The sequence below is a fragment of the Lepeophtheirus salmonis genome, chromosome 14 (genome assembly GCF_016086655.4).
Source record: "Lepeophtheirus salmonis chromosome 14, UVic_Lsal_1.4, whole genome shotgun sequence".
NCBI lineage: Eukaryota > Metazoa > Arthropoda > Copepoda > Siphonostomatoida > Caligidae > Lepeophtheirus > Lepeophtheirus salmonis.
This window is the reverse complement of record NC_052144.2, coordinates 43,658,694-43,681,730: the sequence shown is the minus strand read 5'-3', so window position 1 is coordinate 43,681,730 and position 23,037 is coordinate 43,658,694.

Below are 23,037 nucleotides of genomic sequence, written 5' to 3'. Positions count from 1 at the left end.
TTAATTATATTAACTAATAACGAAATAAAGTTTGTTTTTGTTATCATTGTTACATCATATCGGATTTGGTATGATATCGTAGCTCATTGCTTTAACTCAGTGCCTTCAAGAAAGGTCTAGGGAAACATAATTAAGTCCCTTGTTGTAGTAGGTTCTAATTTAATTCATTTTGGTATATTTTTATTTTATATAAGTATTCTATTTCACTGAATGTGATGATAGGTTCAAATATATTTTTAGTATTATTATTGATAGTTATCGTTCTTAAAGTTTTTAAAGGAGAATAAGAAATAATCAGACTCATGACTCCACGTTCCGGTTCGATCTTGAAATGATATCTAACGCGTGTCCAATCCAACAAGAAGAAAATATATCTAAGGATTTGTTAAGTTACGTACATGAGCTTGTTTCTTTAATTTACTTTGGAAGCTATTAAACCAGCCATTTGAAGGTTACAAAATTGTCAAATAATACAAGCAAAACGTCTTTAGCGGACAAAAAGTTATCATTTTTTTAGCCTGGAATATCAGCACTTGATATATAACATTGAGCAATGCTAACGCTGCGGGAAAACCTCTATTTGCGGAAGGGTGTGCAATGTGCAGCATTCTTTGTTTCTTTCAAACAACAAACAACCCCTTCATTCCTTATTAGCTTCTTTTTCAAACCAAATGTCAGTACATACACAATACTGACATCATAATATCATTCAAATGCACTATAGGAACATAACAACAATAAAAGTCTTCTCCTCTTTCAGCTAAGCGCATCTTCATCAGCAAATAACATCATCCCCCATGGGAAAATCAGTATAAAAATAAATAAACAGCTTTAAAAACAACGGTACAAAATACATGTGTATAAAGGATATATTAATGCAATGCAAATGTGACTTTTTAATCAGCTTCATTGCTACTACATTGCCCCCCCCCTCCAAATTAAGAAATTTTTTCTTCTTAATAGAACTTATTTTGGTCTGGATGAATAAATTTTATCCAAAACTAAGGGTAATTTTTTTTTCATTCGGTCAAATGAAACAATCGGCTAAAAATATTAAATTTTTTTAGAAAATTTCAAAAATCCTATTTCAAAAATTTTTTTTTTTTTCATAAAAAATTTTAAAAATCTAGAGCTAGTCACAGAAAAATTCTCCTCTTCATCATCATGATATCATATCATATCTTTGAAATAAAATTGACTAATATTAGTGAATAGCTATAGATCTTTGAATTTTTTTATTCGGCAAGTTAATATTTAAATTGCATTTTTGAATTTTTTTTTTTGAATTTTTTTTTTTTATTTTTGAATTTTTTTCGCACAAGATTAAATTTTTTGTTAATATTTAAATTTCATTTTTGAATAACTATTTTTTGAAAGAAAATTAAAAAAATTATATTTTTGGAATTTTGTTACAAAAAATTTTAATTTCAAAATATAATTTTTGAAATTTTTTCCCAAAATTTGATTTTTCTTATTACTACTTCTTGATTTTTGAAATTTTATAACGAAAAAAAATTAATTTTTGAAATATTTTTGAAATTTTTTCCCAAAATTTAATTTTTTCTGCTTTTTTTCAAAGAAATTTAATTTTTGTAAATATCTATGGATTTTTTGAAACTTTTTTCCAAAAATATAATTGTTGGAATTTTATTACAAAAAATTTAATATTCTAAGTATAATTTTTGAAATTTTTTTGCAAAAAATTTAATTTTTCTGTGACTAGCTCTAGATTTTGCAATTTTTATCATAAAAACTAATTTTTAAATTTTTCCCAAAATTTAATTTTTCCTGCTTTTTTTCAAAGAAATTAAAGTTTTTCTGAATAGTTAAGGGATTTTTTTTTCAAAAAATTTAATATTTAGAGTTTTATTCCCCAAAAAATTTAATATTTTAAATTAAATAAAAAAAAATATACTTAAATTTTTTTTCCAAAAAAATATTATTCTGTGGACGTCCCTGATTGTATCATCTCTAATAGAAATAGAATGGTTCTTGGATCTGGATTCGAAGTACTCGAGTAGGGTAAGCATAATACCCGAAAAGATCTTACCGTCTTTGGGTACTCAAAATTTGAAGGATCATTAAAAGGATCCAATGGATTTTTCGGATCTTAATAACTTATCGTATTACTTAATACTTAATTCAAGTTAAATGTAGCATCTCTATTTATCATAATTAGTGCTTGGAGTCACATCTACGTAAACATTTACATCCCGTGATTATTCCAAAACCTAGTTCAGGGATTCAACCTTTTTTTTGGTGATGTACCTCTTGTAGAATATTCATTTAACCCATGTATCCCCTTACTAGCACAAAACATTCATAGATTCTACAGGAATATATTTTGGAGAGGGGGCTTGGTTTTTGGATTTAAAAAGAAAAAAAAAAATCTAAATATTGAATTTTTTTTTTCAAAAATTCAAATCTATTCTCGAAAAACTAAATTTTAGTCAAAAAATTTCAAAATTCCTTAGCTATTCATAAAAAATTAAACTTTTAGGAAAAAAATTTCAAAAATCCATATCTATTTTAAAAATTATGTTATTTCTGGAAAAAAGTTCAAAATCCACAGCTGCTCACCAAAAAGGAAATTTTTTTCCCAAAAATTTCAAATATTAAATTTTTTGAAAAAAAAATCAAACATTAAATTTTCTAGTAAAATACAAAAATTCCTTAATTAGAGGGGGAAGCTACAGCCCATCTTTCCCACCTCTTGCGTACGCCCCTGTTTTATGAACCACTTTCAAATTCTCAAGTACCCCTTGGAGTGCCTCCAAGGACCCCAAGGAGTACGCATACCCCCATTTGAGAACCAATGACCTAGTTCACATAACATCAAAATGTTCACTTTATTTGGTTGTCAACTGTCGATCTTTACTTATTGTTCTGAACATTGATTCGTTCCACACGAATGAGTTCTTATTGAGCTGTAAACAATTAATTATTAACTTTGATTGAATCATAATTCCACAGTTGGAAGAATTCGTCAACTACCAACTGTTTTGGGGCTTTTTTTAAACAGCTTTAAACGTTTTTATTACTTTTCATCCCTTTGGGGCTCAGTTCTAAAGAAAAAGTCGCCCTTAATGGGTGTGTCCAATACTCAATGTAGCAAAGTTTGGGATCGTTTTAACAAAAAAAGAAAAACATAGCCGGGCAAATGCCATTATTGTGGCAAAATTTTAATGGCTTAAGGCTCAAATGGATCTAGACTTCATGAACATGTGAAGAGAAAACATAAAATCAACATAGGTGAATAAGAAACATCTCAGAAGAAAACATAATTTATTGAAAAACGTTTCAACCAAATATCAAATCCTAAAAAAGATCTTCATCAAATAATTGTTAGGATGTGTACTCATGATAAAATGTCATTCAATTGTAGTGAAACCTTGCAATTTATGTTCAAGAAACCTGGTTATATTCTGGTTATACTTTTTTATAATTGCCCACAAAGGATCTAAAAATTCAAATATAAAATTTATTTACCGCTATTTTTCCGTAATTTTTTTTATCCTGACCTAAAAAAATTCTAGTAAAAAGCAAAAATCCTTAATTTGGGGAGGACTTATAGCCCCTCCAGCCCAACCCCTGCAGACACCCCTGATTAAGTATACAAAGGCTATTATCCTTCTTGGAGTTATATCAAGGTTAATAGAAATACAAGATTAGACCATCATGTAATGGTTCTCGCTAGAATTTTCAATTTGATGTATCGTAGGGACTGCTGGGCAAGACAGGCAGATTTTGACAAAAGACACATCATTTTCACAAACATTCATTTATTAATATAAAGTCATGGGTCAAGGGTAAGAAAGACAGATTTGGAACAAACACTCAACCCCTCATACACCCTGACGTCATTATTAAAAAGCGTGGTGGAAATTGTACACGTGTTATGGTATTACCTGGTATTTCTATTAATCTTGATGTGTCGTATGTTTTAGACGTCATTTTGTCAACTATTTCTTATTCCATCCTGGATGATTACGTTTTAAAATCTTTACTGTTGAATCATTTTATTCATATTAGGAAGGTTTTAAAGTTAATTGCAATATTATTGATAGTGACCTAAAAACTGACATCAATCATAAAAATACGGATCATTAAAGGTCGTACGTATTAAGTAGATTGTCAGGGGCGTCTGAAGGTAAAATAAAGTTAGCCTGTTTTGTGTGTCAAAGTAAGTACACAGCGCCACTCCCTGAAATTATAATTACGAAACTTGTTTAGAAACAAAATTTAGTCCTAGAAATGAAGGATACTTTTCTTCAAAGAGAGAAAAAGTAATCAGACCTCAATTTGAAGAATAAACATTTTAGATTACTTTTGTGTTGATGGGCCTCATATATATAATATTTAAAATATAAATTATTTCTCGTTTCTTTTTTCCAATCTGCATTGAATTTACATTTGATTAGAAAAATCAAGATCTCTAATTCTTCAAGAAGGAAAAGAACAAAAACTTTTTTATATAGAGAGTGTATGTTTATACCCATATACAATATATACATATATTTCAAGGTACTTCGATGAAAGGTCCCCTAATTTTGAATTTTTATCATTAAAAACATAGTTTCTAATAAGGTTATACCAATATATTTAAGGTATATATTCTATATACATATATTGTTTAAATGATTCTTTTTCTTAGCTCATTTTTACATAAATTAATATAAAAGGTTTTGAGTATTCTTTTTATAATAATCAGCATTATATGTTGTAGGAACAATAATGAATCACAAAGGCTTGGATGATGAAATATGACGTAAAGTTTAACATGAGGAGATGTGCTTTCTTTACAAATTTGACTTTTTCTTTTTTTTTGTTTGTAAATTCCAAATTTGACAAATTGTAATTATTTTTTTTATACATTTTATGTGAAGATTTCGTTGCAAAAGTGGGGTTCAATTTCTATGGGTTCTTTTGCTACTCTGCATAAGATCTACTCAATGTTTATTATTACAGCAATGTGTAAAAAGGGTCCAGTCCCTCTACAAATAGTCCTCCTTTTTTTGGGGTTACAATTATACGTTAGAGATATCCTTCAGTCATAGGTGAAAAAGGGCGGTGTTTTGGGGGGGATGCCCACTAAACATAAAAGGCTTTGATACGGCGTGGGCTAAAAAAGTCATATAGGAAAATCAAAGTTGTGAATTTATTTTCTGAGAAAACAAGGCTCAAAATTTAATTCAATTTAATAATAATGAAATCAGCTAGGCAAAAGAAAATTCATTCTTCAAATTACCAATGTAAAAATAAGGCCTAACTAAACACCAGACTAAAAACTATGAAGGTTTTTAATTCATTCATACAAATAGTCTCACTCCCCCCTTTGTCCTCATGTCCTACACAAAAAAAACATGGCTACGCAATGGCTTGTAACTTTATAACTTGAGAATATATTCGGCAAACTGCTTGCAATCGGCGGACTTCTCGGCTGAGCCGTTAAACAAATATGCATTGCATGGGTGAAGTGGGAGAATCCTTGAATAGAATTATTAACATTATCCATATAATATAGAAGATTATGTTTTTTAATACTAAGACAGACTTTTCCCTATCTATTTAATAAGGTAATTTATAATAAAAAGCATATAAATAATAACCCTTTCAAAAAGAAATGAAGTTTAATAATTTAATACCTCATTATCCAGAGGTTGATTTTTTGTTATTTTGTTCATCTCTTAGCCCCCTCCCCCCCACATCTTCTGACACGAAGCTATAGAAGCATGATAATCACACAATAATTGAATCGATTATCAGGGTAATTTATTTCTTGACAAATTTTAATATTTTATAATTTTTATTTTTTCTTTACTTCAATATTATACGAGCATGTATATTATTTGTTTTTCAGTTTTTTTTTCATCTCCCTTTATAGATACTTGTACATTAGGCGGGTTTGTTTTTCAACTTTTGCCGAATTTTCATTACAGCTAGTTTGGAAACAAGTTTCATGATCCTACGATGTGTCATCTTTGGGCCACCTAACTAGTGACAAAAGTTCTTTATTTCGTCAATAAAGATTAAAATCCATTAATCCTTATTTTGCATAAACAAATGATGATAGAGATTACTCTAACCTATAAAAAATATGAATAAAGTTTTTTTGTAAAGCGACTCACTGGATCAAAAAGAGCAAATTACATATAAAAAATGAACTTCCCTTTCTGGTAATGTAAAAAAAAAGGTGCGCGCTATACGGATATCATCAAATTTTCACAACTCTTTTCTCTTTTTTTGCTCAAAAAGCGCATTTTAGAAAAAAAACTTATAAAATATATTTTATAGGATCCAAAAATGTCTATCACAACTATTTTATACAACGTATTGTTAGAATCATTATTCACTAAGTAAAGAGCTTTGCCTTTTTTCATAATTTGCTAAAGATAATTGACCTAAAGAGGACAATGCAAATTTGCATAGTTCATTTTCAACTTAAATCATAATTGAAATCCAAAATTAGTTGAAAAACAATCCACCCTAACGTACCCACATACGGACACAAGGTTTTTAATAGGTTATTTTGTGTAAATAAATGCTTCAAAATGGTTGCTTCTTTTTACTCTTGTGAAAATACATATATAGTGATTAATGTGAACGAAAAAAGTTTATATATAGTTTTTCCTTCTTTCCCTTCCTTCTTGGAATTAGAGGGTCTTGAGAAATTTGACAGCTGGTGTTGAGGGTCAAAAGTTTTATCTATCTCCTCTCCTCTCTTTTTTATTTTATATCCATATGAGTAAATAGCATCACTGCCCCGGATATTGAGGTTTTTTTCCCCCTACTTTTTCACTTCTCCTTCTATCTCTCTAGTGAAGAAAAGTAAGAGCTAATGGAGGATCAGTATTGTTTACTTAAATTAGTTTGTAATCAAGGCTTCAGAGAGTGGCGCTGTCTTACTTACTTTGACACACAAAACAGGCTAACTTTATTTTACCTTCAGACGCCCCAGACAATCTACTTAATACGTATGACCTTTAATGATCCGTATTTTTATGATTGATGTCAGTTTTTAGGTCACTATCAATAATATTGCAATTAACTTTAAAACCTTCCTAATATGAATAAAAAGATTCACGAGTAAAGATTTTAAAACGTAATCATCCAGGATGGAATAAGAAATAGTTGACAAAATGACGTCTAAAACATACTAAACATCAAGATTAATAGAAATACCAGGTAATACCATAACGCGTGTACAACTTCCACCACGCTTTTTAATAATGACGTCAGGGTGTATGAGGGGTTGAGTGTTTGTTCCAAATCTGTCTTTCTTACCCTTGACCCATGACTTTATATTAATAAATGAATGTTTGTGAAAATGATGTGTCTTTTCTCAAAATCTGCCTGTCTTGCCCAGCAGTCCCTACGATACATCAAATTGAAAATTCTAGCGAGTACCATTACATGATGGTCTAACCTTGTATTTCTATTAATACAAGCTGCAAATCTGCTATTGTTTAATTCCTTGCCCCTTCTTATGACTGATCAAAATATCCTTTGCCAACTTTTCTAATTCATGGACTCTTCATTTCGTATATTTTACAATTCATAGTACGACTTAGATAATATGTAAATCATGACTTTATATTAATAAATGAATATGTGTGAAATAGAAACTTGCCAAATTTTTCTGTTATTTTGAGGAAAAACAAAACCTGTATTCTCACAATTGAAATGGAATTGTAGCTTATATAATTATATTATAGAAGCTCCAGGCACAACAACATTTGCATTACAATGGTTTAATGTACTGCAAATCATATTTTTTAATAATTAATATAATAAATAATTTTTAACTAATTATTATTTTGCTAGTAGTTGATATATTAATAATTTTATCAAAATTCAAAACTCACTCACTGAGTAGAAATTTGTGATATTCAACGCTGAGTAGAAATGCATCAAGCACAATAATTTCCCTCAAATTCTATATTTATGTTGACGATTAAATGATTTTGTTAAATAAATGTCCTTACAAAACCTCTTCATTAAATTTTACTCTTAAAAAGTTAAAAAAATAAAAATAAAATGTGTACCGGCTAGATAAGATCAACTGTGAATTGCCCAATATTACATACACATATCAGAGTCCATTATGGGATTTCCATTCAAATTTGTGGGAGAGTTATGATACCCGAGATTTTTTGATATAGTTTAAAACTTTATTTGATTTTTGACATTTTCGAGTCAAACCAACTTTGAGTCCTCCCGACCCAAAAATTGTTGTAACTAAGGGACGTCCGTAGGGTAAGGGCTGGAAGGGTTTGTAGACACCCCCCCCATTAAGGAGTTTTTGATTTTTACTGGAGAATATAATATTTGAATTTTAATTAAGTATTTTTTTTTTTTTTTTTAAAGTTTAAATGTCTGAGTCCATGGATTTTTTTTCTCCGAAAATTCAAGATTTGATTTTTTTCTTCAAAAAATGTTATCTTCGAAATTTTTTATCAAAAATTTAAAATTTGATATTTTTTTCAAAAAGTTATATTTTGGAATTTTTATTTCGAGAAATTTTATATTTGAAATTTAATTTTATAAATTTTTTCCAAAAAAATAATGTTTCTTTTTGAACAGCTCTTGATCTTTGAAATTTTTTTGAGAATAGCTATGGGTTTTTGATATTTTATTCCAAAAAATTTAATTTTTTGTGAATAGCAATGATGTTTTGAAATTATTCTCCGAAAAAGTTAAATATTTGAATTTTTTTTTCCAAAAAAATTTATATTTGAAATTTAATTTTAGAATTTTTTTTCCATAAAACTCCATTTTTTGTGAGCAGCTCTAAATTTTTGAACATATTTTCCAAAAAATTTAATTTTTTGAGAATAACTATGGTTTTTTGAAATTTTTTATGAAAAAATTTAATTTTTTGAGAGTAGCTATGGGTTCTTGATATCTTATTCCAAAAAATTTAATTTTTGTGAATAGCTATGATGTTTGGAATTTTTCTCCGAAATAATGAAATATTTGAATATTTTTTCCAAAAAAATTTAATTTAAAGTTAAATTTTAGAATTTTTTTTTCGAAAAAACTTCATTTTTTGTGTGCAGCTCTAGGTTTATTATTTTCTTTTCCAAAAAATTTAATTTTTTGACATTAATTATGTATCTTTGAAATTTTTTGTGGAAAAATTAAATTTTTTATGAATAAATGTAGATGATTGAAATTTATTTCCACAAAAATTAATTTTATTATTTTTTTTTCAGAATAACTTAATTTTTCAAAAAAAAATTCCAAAAAATTGTAATTTTTGGATTTTTTTTTGAAAAAAACAGCCAAAAAAAATTATATATATATATATAATCCTGCTGACGCCCCTCTAACTGTCCTCAATCTCTCTTACCGTCTATGTATATACAATATTTATATCCTTTAGTAAAAGTATGGATACAGTATTATGTTGAATATATGTATAACATTTTACATTATAAGTAACATGTATCATGGCTGGACTCTGAGGCGTTTGCAGCTTCTTCATCGATGTTGTACTATTGAGCCAAGATGCTTATCGGAAACAAAACAGAATTCTTCAAAATAAACATCATCTTAATTTTGTATATGGGTTGCTATTACTTATATGTAAGTATTATTATTGTCTATTTGAGTACTTCCTACTATTTATAACTTTTTCTTTGGAATGAAAAGAAAAATATGTATATTTAAGATTGTAGTGATGTGTGACATCGATAATTGTAACTTGACAATACATGGATGCAATATTCGCATCATCAAACCGTGGATAACAGTGGAGGGGTTCTACTGCTTACTCGGTTAGGCAGACTTACCTTGATTTGAAGATATTTTCTTGTGTCAATCATTGAATCTTTGTTATTCTTCGAGACCTGCTCCGAGGAAATTGCGAGGCGGGTAGTTGGACTGGGGCGGTACATCTGTCAAATGATAACACAGGTGTCCTAAGGCCAGCTAAGTGAGGGGAGAAACCTCACGTAGAGCAAAAGGGCAAATGCTGGCTTGACTTCTCCCTTTAGAGGTCCCAGAAAAATTACAGAATTTAGGGGAATTTATAAGTAACCCCCCTTTTTATGGGTCAAGACCCCCCCCTCAATTGTTATCATATCTTAATTATATTAGGTTACGTAAAAAGCTATGATCATTTGTCCCTAGATATCTATTTAGTGAGCTATATCTCACTACTTAAAAGTATGACAAATGACCTATGCAAAATTGCATTGTCCTGCGAGGTCATCCTTGGGTCGCACATCTCGATTATATGATGAAAAAAGGCAAACAATCCTTACTCAGTGAATTATATACAAAGAATATATTTTTAGTCATTTTGTATAATAAAATAGTTTTCATATACCTTTTTCTAAATTATAAAAAGCTACAAAAATTGTATGATCCGCGTATAGCGCTTTTGCTCAATTGGGTAACTTTAGAAAAAAACTTTATTAATATTTTGCACTTGACTAGAACAATGTCTATCATAATTAATTAATGCAAAATAATAATTATTCTTGTATTTTAATCTTTATTAATGATGGCAAGAACATTTGCATAGGTCAAAATTCCAAACTAGTCCTAATCAAAATTCGAAAAAAGTTGGAAAACAAACCTGTTACTATCCATGTATCTTTTATGCGACGCACCCGACTGTTGAAGCGAAAAATGGGCTCATAGGTGTGATGTTCTTATAAACCTTTCAGAAAATGGTTGAATTAAAATAAATGTCCACAATCTTCTTCATGGAAAGACGTCTTTAAAGGGTCTTAATAAGAGGGGATAAGGTTATCTGTAGAATAATGGATGCATTGTACCTTCTTTAAAGAAAGTTTTTAAGCCAATTATATGCAATTATTATTATTATAATGTACATAAAGTCCAAGGAATAATCAAAACACATTACATATATATAAATGTATATTCTGTAAGCTTTCTTAATTCGTAAATGATATGTTTTTCTTTTGCTGAGAGAGAAAAATATAATGCAAGCAAGCATAGATTCGTTTTCCATGGGAACTTTTTTCCTTCCCTCCTTATGTATTTAAGTAGTATTTCTTTATATGTATTTTGTATATCTTAATATTTAAATGAAAATGTCTTTGTAATTTATTTATTAAGCCGAAGAACGCTTCTTCTTATTATCTTTTTTTTGCGCAAGAACCATTATTTTTTGGGTTTATATCTAAGAAAAACAAGAATAAAAATAATAAAAGAAACAGTGCTCTTATTGTTGTTTTTGGCTCTTTGCTCCACCTTCGAAAGAGGGTCGCAAAGGAGGGACAATGGACAATGTACAAAAATTGGATAGACATTTTCTATAAACATAAATATATTATTATGTTTATAGTAATAGAATGTAATACGGTTACATGCAAAGGAAGAATGTCGTTATGGACTCGATTGTTTATATTGATTTTGAGAGTCGAGGTGTTTGAGACTAATATATATATATATATGTATACGGAGTGATCCATTAAAATCGGAAGGCTTTGAATTTTAAACTTCAACAAGATATGATTTATTCATTAGCAATATACTTTGAGCAAAATACATACCATAAATATATATGGTTCTAAACTCTCTTAATCATTAATGTACCTGCCCTTAGTAGAAAGGAAGGCTTCCAGGGGGTGGCCTAACACCAACTGCGGATGTAGTTCTCTCTCATGGCGTCCCATTGCTGGCTGACAGTGGCTTTGAGGGTCTTGTTCTTGTCAGAAAAGAGTTCTAAAGACTCAATTCAATTACAATTGAGGATATGGGTTCTTTCATTGCTGCTGGTGTCAAAAGTGGCCTCCCCTCCAGCAAGCTCTTTCAACCCAGTTTTTTCATAGCTCACTGAACAAATTGGTGTGAAATCTAGAGATCTCTTGCATGGGCCCAAATGGACTTGAAAAGATTGGCCTGGTCTGTTTTCTTTAACTCCTCCAGGTCCAATATGACCTTTTTGACAGAGTTCTTCTTCCTCTTCAACATTTCGGACTGTCTGACGGCGTAGACGGTGGTCCTGGAGACACCCAATTGATTGGAGTGCGTGAATGGAAATTCGTCGGTTACGTTCAAATATCATTTTCTCGACTTGTACGTAAGCTTGTACGTAAGAACGATTGCCCCAAATTTGTAGCTTACAATGGGCTGTTTATCGGGCCTTTCTTCCGAAAAAAAAACCAACACAAATAACTTAAAAAGAGTTGATAGTTTGTGACGACTGATGTACCTAGTAGGAAATTGTTCACAAGAGTTCATATGAACTCAACCAATCAACTTTCAGAACACTAAACAGAATCATGAGGAGTATAAAAATGTTAAATAATTCCGCGTAGTTTTTATGTGTGTGTGATAACGCTACAAACTCTTTTGAAAAGCAATAAGAACTTACTTGAATCAGTGATCATTGTTTAAGTAGGGAGATTCAGCAGATTAATTGGTATTGGAACTAACAATCTATTATCCCTTGTGTCAAATCAGGCATTTTGACGGCTTTTCCAAAGGCTTTATATTTTAAATCCATTACACACTTTGGCTTAGAATTGCCTTTTTCTTGGCTTCTAGAGTCACTTAAATTGGCAGTTCAATCGTTCAAAAAATAAAGAGGGATTAGCTATAATTTGGCACATTTTCAAAGCTTGAGTACTTTAAAAAAGAAAAAATCCTTTAATTTTCTGCCAAATGAATGTTATCTCAGGTTGGTATGAATCTCGATATATTTTACAACCCTTGTCTATGGAAGTTTTTATTGAGTTGATCGTCGAATTAACATATTCAATAAGAGATGGGGAAAAGTGCTAAATTATTTACTGAATGATTTAACATTCGAGGTGGATCGTGCTAGAAAATATCAGACTTTAGGCTACGCTAAAGGTAATATATTTAAACATTAGAATGTAATAACTAATTGATGAAGTCAAATATTACACAACAGGAACGTACACAGGATTATATTTCTTTGTACAAAAACGAAAATTTCTTCATTTGAGGGGGGGCTATCCAGAACCCCTTCCCCTCCTGCAAACCTCTCTGCACAATCAAATCCAGATCAATTTAACAAACATGCATTAATTTTGAAGCTTTACATATTAATAAACACATTTAAATGTGTTCATCACTTTCTAACCCTAATTTTTTTCAAGTTATAAATCTTGGAGTTTGATTGATTATAAATTTTAGTTGTTTATCATATATCGGCACGAAGAGTTTTCCTAGTGTAAGACTTACAAATAATCCGTACCCTCAACCTCAGCTTATTTTCCCCCCCTGGAGTGTCAAATCGAAAATGAACATTAGTTGTAAAGAAACTATTTTACATTAGAAATAAATGCTGGGATGGAAGGTTCGGGTCACGTACTTTTCGGGCTCGGACCGAATCCCCCTCTACTACATACCCTTCTCTGTAATTAGACCCTCCTAAACAATAATTAATCAAACTGTTTCTTAAAATCAAATTGTTTGAATTGAACTGAGAGTGGAACATTGTGGCTTATTGAGAATTTCTTCAATTCTTCTTGGGTACTTTGAAAGTACTTGTCTTTTTATAGATAAAACGACTATAACAGCAACTCAAATCGGTATTAGTTATTTCTTCAGCTCTCTTTCTTCTCTAACGTATATATTTAATAACAACGACAACAAAAAAAGTAGCCATTACATTTTGACAAAAAAAAATTTTTTTTTTTTTTAATTAGAATATATATTTTTAAGTTCTTTTTCTTTTCTTTTTGTTGGTGCTTTATTAGAAGAAAAAAGAAGGAAAATTAACGACTTTATAGTTTGTCACAAGAATGAAAAGAGAGAGAGAGAGAAAAAGCGTTGCCCCTACCTATAGAATATAGATAATAATATGTACATTGAGTCCAGTGGACATAAAACTCCGCCCATCTTTGACTCAAAAGACACAAAAACATATAAAAAAATTGGTAAAAAGCAATCATTTATGAACCATGCGTTCGAATGTGCTAATGCATCATGGACACACTGAAAGGAATCCCCTATAAAATAAGAGACAAGTACTAAATGATCTCATGGAATGTGTCCAGGAATTTCATTCAATGCCTATATTTACAAAGAAAAAAAAAGTCTCTCCTTAAAAGACACACACACAAATTGACAGATAGCTTAAAGGACATGATATCAAATGACAAACTAATTAACTTATTATTGACACATCCCATCAATTGCTTCATTGAAGAATGGAAATGCCATCCATATATTTCCCCTCATATGAAGGACACAGGGTATTTCTTTTAATTTTTTTTTTTTTTTGTGAAAAAGGCAACACAAAACACCCCTCATGGATGGTAGTGTACCTGGAAAAAGAGACAAGCTTGACCATTATATATTAACATTATTATTATTTTTATTTTTTTGTTATGTGTCTTTGAAAATTTTAATGACATTTTTTTAATGACAAAGTATTTTTAGTGTGTTTTTCCCGCCAAAAGTATATCACCACCATTTTGTTGTTAAGTATTTCTACACTAACAAGGTAGGTATTAGTGTTGTGTTTCGGTCTGCAAATTCTAGACGGATCTGAGAATGAGTTTGGTGCAACAAAAAAGCTCGGGTTGGACCGATCTCATTAAAAAATTTAGTCGAGATCGGTCCCTTAAAAATGGGTCTAGACCGATTTTACAAATAAATTGTTTATAACATGACAACATTTGTTTTTTCAAGTACATTGACGTTATACGAAGTTTAAACAGAGATAGCTCGGATTAATTTTGATCCCACACCGCCTCTTAAATGTATTCAGTATTAGTTCTTTAACTTATCGTGTACTTTTGATATCTTTTTTGAAAAAAAAAATGATATACAGTTGATCTTGAAAAAAAAAAAAAAAATAAATGGTCTTTCATAATATATCAGACCGAAAAATTGGGTCCATAAATTGATACCGAAAAAAATAGGTGAATCAAGTGAGACCGAATCAAGATCGGTCTACAATGTGCGACAGAAAAAAATCAGTCTCGAAAAAAACACTTTAGACATAACCGAAAAAAAAAAAAAAAAAAAAAAATCGGTGCTGGACCAAGTCTCAACACTAGATCAATTAACATGGACTTACATGGGTATCTCTTTGTTTAGGGAGGGGGGAGGTCATCGGATGGCCAATTAAATGTCTCAGTAGCTCAGTATCATTATACCGAGCCAACCGTCATTATTTACTCATCTCTATAAAGCAAATTTTGAGAGGTTAGGTGTAATTTATTAAAATTTTCGTAAAAGTAATGTTGTAGATCACAAAATTAGCTATTGATTGCTAAAAAAAACAGTGTCCTAGTCGCCACCATGAGCACACAGTACCAGAAGAGGATTCAGATAGCAGGGATTGTTCCAGAAGGCCATCTGGGAGCAGAATGAGGCCTCAAGGAAGACAATTTAGAATGCATTCCATGCATGGAAACATTGAAAATCGTCTTCCTAAATTGTTGTAGACTATGGTTGGTCTTGGGTCGAAAAATCCTGGACGGGTCTGAATCGATCTTATACAAAAATCTATTTTATTACTAAAAATTCATTCCAGTGTGATTCTATAATTACTTTATTGATGACGTCAGTTGCATTTTAAAACTGAGAACGTCATTGAAGTTAAATGTATTAGATATATAATCATATTTGAACAGCTCATAAAGTAGGAATGTGGAGAAAATGGGTTTATTGTATAGCGATAAAATTCCTTAGAGTACTTACTCTTAGCAAAATCAAGGGACATTTCTTTGAAGCCGAAAGTTAGTTGACCAAAATAATAGAAATGTAAAATAAATTGTAAATCGAACATAAAAATATTTGAAACGCCCTCTATGTTGATAACATACATGCTTATTAATTATTAATTACTACTCCATTTTGAATGTTTTGGTCAACTACGAGAGTGTCAACTACTTCATTACGTCATCACTCTTTGTTTCTTTTACACCTATGGTTCATAGATGTAAACCTCTCTCCCACCAAATAAAATCCGTATATTTATTGAAGCCGAAAAAATCGGTTCCGGATTTTAAAAACGATTAAATTTCAATCTACGATCTGAGATCACGGTTTGGACCAAAGTATCACATGAGTAAAAAAGAACAATTTGGGACATTTGGCATTAAAATGATCTTAAATATATATACAATTGTATATTTTGATTCAGTCTAAAATGGTAAATTTAGAAACATAATGGTCATTAATGTAAATTAGTTATGATTATTTGCAGAAAAATATCATTTATTAAACACAACACAATATGTTGTGGTTCAAATAATTGTATTACTTTAAATAAATTTAACAGCAAATAAATACGGCAGGAATTCGTTTGGAATAAGTGCTAATCACTTCTCTGCTATCAATTAATTTATTATCATTCGACATGCTGGATTATTCATGTTGAAAAATACTCATAAATAAACGAACAATTACTATATAAAAATAATTTTTTTTTTTTTGCAAAAAAACATTTATTAATGAACATATATAATAGTGTTGGATTTCGGTCTGAAAATCCTAGACCGGTCTGAGACCATTAATACCGTTAAAATTTTAATGACAAAGTATTTTTAGTATGTTTTTCCCGCCAAAAGTATATCACCACCATTTTGTTGTTAAGTATTTCTACACTAACAAGGTAGGTATTAGTGTTGTGTTTCGGTCTGGAAATCCTAAACGGGCCTGAGAATTAGTTTGGCGCAACAAAAAAGCTCGGTTTGGACCTATCTCATTTAAAAATTGAGTCTAAATCGGTCCCAAAAAAATAGCACTAGACCGATTTTACAGATAAATTGTTTATAACATGACATCAGTTGTTTTTTCAAGTACATTGACGTTATACAAAGTTGAAACAGAGATAGCTCGGATTAATTTTGATCTCACGCCGTCTCTTAAATGTATTCAGTATTAGTTCTTTAACTTATCATGTACTTTTGATATCTTTTTGAAAAAAATGAAATACAGTTGAAGATTGAAAAAAAAAAGATATCTCATAATATATGAGAACGAAAAAAATTGGTACATAAATTGAGATCGAAAATAAATCAGTTTATAAAGTGAGACCGAATCAATCCAGGGTCTGATACCGCGGTCTGGACCGAAAAATCGGTCTAGAAAAAATCCCTTAAGACGGAACCGAAAAAAAAATCGGTGCTGGACCGAGTCTCACACTAATATCGATCATATTAAATTGAATTAAAATATGCAATCGGTTATATTAATATTTGGAATATAATTTTTCGGTCAAATGATCCTTCAGCGAAATGTTATTTAGGTAAATTGTCTTAATACATAAATGTTGTTGGACAACTATCCTAAAGCCAAAATATTGATCTACAAAAAATTCCTTATGCCCAAACTGAAAAAAATAGGGTTTTGTAGCGAGTCTCAAAACATTTGTTTACATTGATGTAAGTAAGAGGCACTGACTTGATTTTTTCTTAGTGAGGGGTCATACATATTTGAAATGTCATGATACAATGTAAACACCTAACCACTCATGGTTCTTCCATCCACTACTTACTCCTCAATAACAACAAAAATAAGAAAAATAACAAAATAACGCAACAATAACAAGATGTAACTTACAAGGGTTCGGTTGTCTCAAGGAGCCCTCTTGAAAGGTTAATTGAGCTTGTAAAGGGAATTTGTCAATGGGCGGCTCTTTAACAATAAGTGAGGAAAGGACAGAAGGCAGATTTTTTTTTATTATTATTATTTGTTAAATGCCTCAATCAACGCAGTGCTTCTTCTAGCAAATGAATTCAACTTCCTGTGCACTTTCTAAAGAATTTTATCGACAGTGAATTTACAGATGATTCAATCAAAACATCAGAGCTACCCAAGGTTAATAATAGATATAGAAGGTTAGACCATCATGTAATCGAGCTAGCAAGAATTTTCAATCTGATATCTAATTTTTCATGGGTAAACTGCTTGAAAAAAGGGCAATCTGGTACACTATTCAGGGGCGTCCGTGGGATTATATTTTGGGCAAGATTAATGGAAATACAAGGTTAGACCATCATGTAATCGGGCATGTTAGAATTTTTAATCTGATACATCGTACCAACTGTTGAGCAAGATAGGCAGATTTCGGCAAAACACGCAACCACTCATAGTCTATGACGTCACTATTGCTAGAATTTTCAATTTAATGTATCGTACCAACTGCTCAGCAAAATAAAAACCAGATTTTGACAAAACACGCAACCACTCATTTACTATGACGTCACTATTAAAAGCGGTGTGGAAGTCAAACATCAGTCACGGACACGCATTATGGTAACACATTGTATTTCTATTCAGCTTAAAAGCTATTCTTTTGTTAGGGCGTAGTCCTGGGGCGTTGTTCGTTTTCATTATTTGTGCGTGTGTGGGGTGGGGGTACCCCGAAAAATTATCAACATAGTTATATGATTACTTAAATATAGGTATGATAGAGTTTGTTTGTCCTTTATGGGTGCCCACAACGTTGGACCTAGGAGGCTGAAAGTTTCCATGGATACCTCTTTTAAACCTGTTCATGCTAAAACGGGGGTGCTGATGTTACGGTGAGATTATTCTATTCCCAAAACATAGAAATTGTTCTTAACTGTTTAAAAATAATAAATATATTTTTTTTTTGAAAAAATATATTATATTATATATGAGAACAAATTCAAAAATTCAAAGCTATTTACAGGAAATTAATTTTTTTATAAACATTTTGTAAAATGAATAAAATCTCAAATATTAATTTAAAGAAAAAAATTATAAATATTCAATTAAGGAATATAATAAATACATTCGTATAGTTAAAGGTCATCAAATCAAGATTTCATATTAGTTCTTACAAAATCTTATTTCGTTCCGTGTGTCATCAAAAGTAGAAGATGATGGGGGGAAATAATGATAATTGTATATGCGTTCGATATCTCACATCAGGTGGTTTATTTATCTATTATACTTTTTATTTCTTTGGATGCCAAATCATGAAGATCACATCATGAAAAGGGGGAAGAGGTTACTGAACAATTATTTTTTTCACCCTTGAGACGGTCGTACATAGTGAAATATGTACCGTATGTCATGTTTATAATTATTATCAAATCTTTAAATGTTCATAATATACTTTTATGTGTATATATACATAAGTATGATATATGGTAGAAATGTACATAAATCAATGAGACTCATAAATTCAACTTTCTCTGCATATATAATATTATAATATGTTTGTAGTTACGTGGAGATTGCTATTGTTATTACTTAGAGAAATCGTGGATTTTATTTTTCGTCTCTCTTGCTATGACAACCATGATTATTTGCCGGATATTTTATGAGAGGGTTCTGTTTGTTAGAAGTGCAGAATTTCTTTTAAGTGGCCAAATAAACAAGTCATTTCTCTTGTGTATAATTACGCATTCCCTAAGTTGACTAATTCACTAAGTTGAGGGATTAGAAAAGGAAAAACAGTGCGTACATTTTTGTTCATTACTTAATAACTCATGGCGCTGTTAACATCTCCCTCTGAAGGAAGAATTCTCGCCAATCTTTGATGTAAATGCACTATAAAATTAATATAAACTAATTTTAATAGAATTATAACATTTTCACTCTATTTTAAATGTAGAAAATTCACCTCTTTATAGGAGTAATTCATTTCCCCCCTCCAAAATCATTAAACAAGCAGCGGATTTAAAAAAAAGTCTCAAGCCAGGCGTACCATATGTATCGCTCCTGCCTTTCCTCGCGCTCTTAAAAAAACAAATATCAACTGATTACCATATACAAAGTTGTAATCACCTATGGGGGAAGTGTACTTATTCAGCTGTTTTTTGGTAAATCATCTATAAGAGTGGTTCCCAACCTATGGGTCTCAGAAACAACAATGCCATGGGGGTCTTTCACTTTGATTATGACACGAATGTAAATATTATATTATAAATTGTAATAGTACAATATCAACATGGAAGAATTCTCGCCTATTTTTGGTGTAAATTGATTTAAAAAAATGTGTAATAACATACAAATAACTATGATATTTTCCCTGGAAAGGCTGTAGACCCCCCCCCCCAATGAAGGAATTTTTATTCGAAATAACATTTAATTAGGAAACAGCAATCAAAAAATATTTATATTGTAAAAAACGTAAATTCCAAGATGAATAGAAATACAAGGCCATACCCAAGGAAGGCGATATAAGAGGAATAGTCTCTATTTTTCCTTTTTCCTTTACTCTTCTTGTGTAGTACCAGTAGAAGAAAATATTCATTCTTCTCTTCAACAGTTGACTATAACATGAGTTCTGTTTAAATTCAAGAGGCATCCATTTGGATTCTTTGAAAGGTACTGTAGTTAATCAATAAGGTGATTTATTACCCATGCCAAGCACCTGTGTTGTACCTGGTTGTGTTGTAGGTCAACTGAGAAGGAAAATCCGCCTCACGTGTCAGCCCACCGGCTCCCTGTGCATCCCATTCGAAGACAAAAGTGGATTCATCCCATCAGGATTATGGAGAAGATTAATAAAAGGTTATAGTTGGATGTTTGCTTCATTTTCGTCTCGATGATTTCACTTATGAGTCTTTGGACAGGAATCCCAGTAGGAAAAGCGTCGAAGCCTCGCTTAACAGAAGATGTTGCTCCTTGAATTAAGCCCAACTTACCCAGTTATCTATCAACTTCTTCAAAACCCAAGAAGATCATTTATGGTCACTTTAATTGAAAGATAATTCATGAATCTGGTTACTATCTCTGTTTTTTGTTTAGAATCACTTGTTGATCCAAGAAAGGTCTTGTTGAAAGTCTCGGTTTATTTTCTTCCTTTCATAAGGGAACATTTCTCTACCCAGACGATTTCAAATTCTTCAAATCAAAGCCAAAAACATAGATATTCTCCAATTTTATGGGGGTGAAAATTGACTCCCTGTGATAGAAAGATTTCTCCAAGGTTCCATTGTACCTACTCATCGTATCAAAACACTTAGTTAAGAAAGATGGAATACTTACAGAGGCTTTGCGAATTCCAAACCTTGTGTCTCTTTTGAAAAGCATAGAACTAGAAAAAGAAGAATTTCTTATTAAAGAAGCATTGAATAACTTTGAAGAAAAGTCAAAGTGGTCATTCTTCTGGATGGCAGGGGCAAACTATTTCAACTCAATTAGACAACTTCTTCAAGCAGAAAAAGCACTTCGCTTTAGAGCTTTTTCAAAATATACCAAAGTTCCACTAACCGAGTTATCTGGAATATTTGAAGACACCAATGAATTGAAATGTGAAGGAGACTTGGATTTGGCGTTTAACACCTGTAACACCGAAATTGGGTTTACCAATGAATATACTGAACTCAATGTTACTCTGTACTATATCGGTGGTTTCATTGCAAGGTCGGTCTCCAAAAAAAAATTCTTGTTCCAGCTCCAAGAATCTTTTAATTAAAGAGAGTTCCTTCAATGACCAAAAAATCCAAAAATCATAAAACAGGCAGCTGATATTAACAAGCGTTTTATTTTGGTGGACCTTATGTTTCGATCCCGTCTTCTCCTCTCGCTTTTACAAAAAAAAACATTTTCTAACAATAAGTAGTATAGTCCTTAGAAATTTCTGTTGAAACTCGCTCTGAGATCGATTTTTTTTTTACCGTTTTGGAAAAAAAGGATTTTTTTCTAGACCTATTTGAACCGATATTTCGGTTCAGTCATCAGATCAAAATTTCCTCGTTTTCAAATTGTGGACCGATAATATGGGTCTTAATATATTTAGACATATTTTTCCACGTCTCAATCTATGGACACCGGATTTTCTTCCCATTCCTGATTTTTGAGTTGTACGAATATGATTTAATCTCCAATGTTCACAATTTTGAAACACAACGGACGTCATCCACACTTCATTTCCAGAATCAGTCTAGACCGAATTTTAAATTAGTTTGATCAATACCAAATCCATCTTTGGGACCGATCTAGGCCGAATTAATTATTTCCACTAAAATTATTGACCTATACGTAGATGAACGCTTAGTTTGAGTTAGTTAAACATGGATTGCCAATCAGAAGTGGGGAATAAATACTACACTTTCTGTTGCCTTGAAAATTCAGAGCAACTCTTTTTTCCTGTGTCTGTCCGTGCGGCAATTAACAGAGTAGAGGAGATTGTACCAAAACAATGGAAACGTATAATCAGAAAAGATAATTGGCTAATGTCAACAGTGTCAAGTCATGCCAAAAAGTTCAAAAAAGAGGCCTTGATAGTAAAAATACGGTCAGTCATGTGCTCGGCAAAAGTATAACCTCGAGGGATGGAGAAGATTGTGAAGAGATTTATATCAATTATGGGAAGTTGAAGCAACCAAAAATAATGCAACAGTTTACTGTTGAAATTTATGTATTTTTTTTATTTCGATATAATTTTTTAAATATTGATCCTATAAACATATTTATTAGTTGAAGTGTTAATTGTAGTTTAATTATCCATTGTTGAATGATAGAAGTATTGATTTGAATTATTATTATGTTTATTTTAGGTAAATAAATTTGAGTTTAAAAAAAACTAAAAAAAAAAAAAATTGTGAATAGCTACGGATATTTTTTTACAAAAATTTTAATATTCGATTTTTTTTTTCCAAAAAACAAAAACAATCGTAATAATCCTGCGCTGATGTGAGATATCGAATGGATAGACAATTTTTATTGATTCCCCCATCATCTACTTTTGAGTGACGCACGGAAATAAATAAGATTTCGTAAAAACTAATATAAAATCTCAAACTAATGACATTTAATTATACAAATATATTATATTATATACACAATGATGATTCATTCTAATCTTGGCTCTCATTGGATTTTTTCCTACCTGTCTATATACACATCATCAAGATCTCTTGACATTTCCCATCAAAACACACCATGAATCGTAATTTCAAAAAAGATATCTATAATACAAATTCGTAATAAACGAATAACCATATTTTCAAATCAAATTCGTCAAATTAAAAATGTATAAATATTTTCCGCCACTCCTTCTTCTTCTTCTTGAATATCCATGACGTAATCATTTAAATAGTTACCCAGAAAAGAAGAGAAGGGTGACTTTGTATTTATTATTATTATTAA